Consider the following 4,030-nt stretch of genomic DNA (forward strand, 5'->3'; position numbering starts at 1 on the left):
CGATGCCTCTCGTGGAGTGAGCTCTGACACCCATGGGGCAAGGAAGGCCCAGTGAGGTGTATGCTAAAGCAATAGCATCAACTATCCATCTGGATAGCGTGAGTTTCGTGACCGGCAACCCTTTGGTTTGGCCCCCGAAACAGACAAAGAGCTGTTCGGACTGCCTAAACGAGGCCGAACGCTCCAAGTATAATCTCAACGCTCTAACAGGGCAGAGCGTATGAGCATCACTGTCTTCTCCCGAAACTGGGAGGGCCGACAGCGAAATTACCTGCGCTCTGAACGGAGTAGAGAGCACCTTAGGCACGTAACCGTGTTTTGGCTTCAAAAGGACTTTAGAGTCGTTGGGGCCAAACTCAAGACAGGAAGCGCTTATGGAAAGCGCATGTAAGTCCCCTACTCTTTTGACTGACGCCAGTGCCAGTAACAGAGCAGTTTTCAGGGAAAGGGACTTTAGGTCCGTGGACCCCAAGGGTTCAAAGGGGGGTCCCTTGAGGGCCCGTAGAACCAGAGAAAGATCCCAGGCCGGCACTGAGGGAGGCCGAGGCGGGTTGAGCCTCCTGGCTCCTTTAAGGAAGCGAACAATAAGGTCGCATTTTCCCAGAGAAGAGCCAGCCACCAAAACGTGAAAAGCCGCGATGGCTGCCACGTACACTTTGAGTGTGGACGGGGAACGTCCCGCGTCCAACAGCTCCTGGAGAAAGGAAAGAACCAACGGTACTTCACAAGAGTGAGGGTCGAGGTTTCGAGCCTGACACCAGCTGGAAAACACTGACCATTTAAGGTGGTAGAGACGTCTAGTAGACGGAGCTCTAGCCTCCAGAATAGTATTCAGGACGCCCTCTGGGAGGTCCTGGGGTAGCCGTTGAGCGGCCAGGCATGAAGGGCCCACAAGTCGGGACGGGGGTGCCATATCCTTCTGTTCGCTTGAGCCAATAAGTCGCTCCTCAGAGGAATTGGCCAAGGGTCTGAAACTGACAGCTGCATCAGCTCTGGGAACCAAGATTGGGACCGCCAGAGAGGAGCTATCAAGAGGATCGCACACCCCGTGTTCCTGATCCGTTCGATGACCTGAGGCAGCATCGAGACCGGAGGAAACGCGTAAAGGGGACGATTGGGCCAGTCGTGGGCCAGCGCGTCCTTTTTCTTCGAAAAGAAGATTGGGCAGTGACAGTTGTCTTCTGAGGCAAAGAGGTCTACCTCTGCCTGTCCGAAGATTTCCCATAATAGGAGAACTGTCTGGGGGTGGAGAGACCATTCCTCTGGGGGAACGTTGCCCCGAGAGAGCATGTCTGCTCCTGTATTCAACGTGCCCGGCACGTGAGCTGCTCTGAGCGAGCGCAGATTGGTCTGAGCCCAAAGTAGCAGCTGGGTAGCTATGGCGAGCAGATTGCGGGATCTGAGACCGCCCTGGCGATTTATGTAGGACACCACTGACATGTTGTCCGTCCGGACCAAGATATGGTGTCCTGCCAGGTGTGGAAGGAAGGTTTTTAGGGCCAGAAAAACTGCTCTCATCTCGAGGCAGTTTATGTGTAGGCGTTTCTCCGAGCTCGACCAGAGGCCGGAGGCAGGCCTGCCCTCGTACAGGGCTCCCCAACCTGAGTTGGAGGCATCTGTCGAAATGACCCTCCTTTCTGAGACCACTCCCATGCTCACGCCCTGCTGATACCAGCTGGCGTTCATCCAAGGGGCCAGTGCTAGAATGCAATGCTGGTCCACCCTGATGTTCAGGATACCTGTACGCCAAGCGTGAGGGGGTACCCGAGGTGCTAGCCACAGCTGAAGAGGACGCATGCGCAGTAGACCTAGTTGGAGTACTGAAGCTGCCGAAGCCATAAGGCCCAAAATCCTCTGATACGTTCGAAGGGGTACATGAGTGCCCTTCGTGAACGACGCGGCGAGCTGTTGGATTGAGAGAGCGCGGGTAGAAGTGGGCCACGCTCTCATAAGTACGGAGTCTAGAATTGTTCCCAGGAACGTGATACGCTGACTGGGGGACAGAATACTCTTGGAGAAGTTCACCCTGAGCCCCAGGCATTCTAAATGACTGAGAAGCCAGGCTTTGTGAGTATTGGACTCCGCCTCTGACTGAGTCAAAATGAGCCAGTCGTCGAGGTAGTTCAGGATGCGCATTCCCCGCTGTCTCAGGGGGGAGAGAGCTGCATCCATGCATTTCGTGAACGTACGAGGTGCCAGTGCCAGTCCAAAAGGTAGAACTGTGTACTGGTATGTCTGCCCCTCGAAGGCGAATCTCAAGAATGGCCTGTGGTGGGGGTTCACTTGGATGTGAAAGTACGCGTCTTTTAGATCCACTGAAAAGAACCAATCGCCTGGGTGAATTTGCGCCAGGATGTGTTTGGTTGTAAGCATTCTGAACGGCCGTGTCATGAGGGCTTTGTTCAGATGCCTGAGATCTAAAATGGGTCTTAAGCCGCCGTCCTTCTTCGGAACGAGGAAGTAACGGCTGTAAAACCCTGACTCGCTTAGTGCAGCGGGAACTCTCTCGATAGCCCCCTTTGCCAGCAGACCCTGTACTTCGGTGCGGAGGACATGAACTAGTGTGCTCCTTACTGAAGTTTGAATAACCGCTCGAAAGCGTGGTGGTCTGCGGGAGAACTGAAGCGAGTAACCGCGCTTTATGATGTTCATTACCCACTCTGAGACTCCGGGTATGGCCTGCCATGCCAGAGCCCGATGAACCAGAGGTATGATCATATCTGAAGACTGAGCGCCCGGAGACGGGGGCTCGACTAGACATGAAAGTGAAATTTTGCTCGATTTGTGCTTTTTGTGGGTCGCTGTTAAAACAGCGTTTGTGTGCAGAGGTGCATGACAGATAGCAGGCCCTATTTCTGCATTTAAAACTACTCCAGCCGCCTGAACTGAAGAGGGGGCTGTGAGCAGTGTTCGAGCGATCTTCGGGGCTGGTCCGGCCGCGGCGGGACATGAACCCCTCTTTCTGCCGGTTAGGACGGCTTCTTCGGCTCGAGGTCGAGCGTGAGCTTCGGTCTGGGTCCCTGGCGCTTAGGGAAAGGGTAACGTTTCGCTGGCTTTAAGCGCTGACCGGTCTCAGCCGCTGGGCGGGGCTGATGAACCTGAGGAACTGACTTCTCTGGCCGCGGCGCGCTCTTGGGACGCCGTGAAGCCGAGCTGGAGCGTTTGGGGAGAAAGTGCTTCATAGCACTAGAAGCCTTCTGTGCTTCGGTGAAGCGCTCCGCGAAGCCGCTGACAGATGGGCCGAAGAGACCAGATGTGGAGATCGGAGAGTCTAAGAAGGCGGTTCTATCTGCGTCCTTGATCTCCGTCAAGTTAAGCCACAGGTGGCGCTCAAGCACAATCAAACTGGCCATGCTGCGGCCGAGAGCTTGAGCGGTGGTCTTCGTGGCCCGAAGCGCCAAGTCTGAAGCGCTACGGAGGTCTTTCAGGGTGTCCGGGAAAGGGCCTGACTCATCCATGGAGCGGAGGAGTTTGGCCTGGAACGCCTGAAGTGTGGCCATGGCGTGAATCCCCGAGGCAGCTTGGCCAGCGGTGGCGTAGGCACGGGCGGCCAAAGCTGAAGTGGCCCTGCAGGGCTTAGACGGCAGCGTCATCTTAGACCTCCAACTGCCTGCAGTGGGAGGACATAAATGGACGGCGACCGCTTCTTCGATGGGGGGAAGAGACACGTAGCCCTTCTCTTCAGCGCCGTCGACAGAGGAGAGGGTGTGAGAAGCGGAAGTGCGCGTTCGCGCTGAAAAGGGCGCGCGCCAGCTTTTAGTGAGCTCCTCGTGGACCTCCGGCAGAAAAGGAGCGGCGCGCTGACGGGGGGCCTGTTGGCGGCCCGGCAGGTACCACTCGTCGAGGCGGCCTCTTGCAGGTTCAGCTGGGGAAAGCCAGTTGAGTCCTAGTTCGTCGACAGCGCGAGACATGACACGGAAAAGTTCGGCGTCGATGTTCGCACGTGTGTCAGGACGATCGCTCAGAGAAGAGGGGGCGGGGTCCACAGAGCCCGACCATTCCTCGCTCTCGGATGCCGCCACAGAAACAG

The sequence above is a fragment of the Abramis brama genome, assembly GCF_963993115.1.
Source record: "Abramis brama genome assembly, chromosome: 3".
Lineage (NCBI taxonomy): Eukaryota > Metazoa > Chordata > Actinopteri > Cypriniformes > Leuciscidae > Abramis > Abramis brama.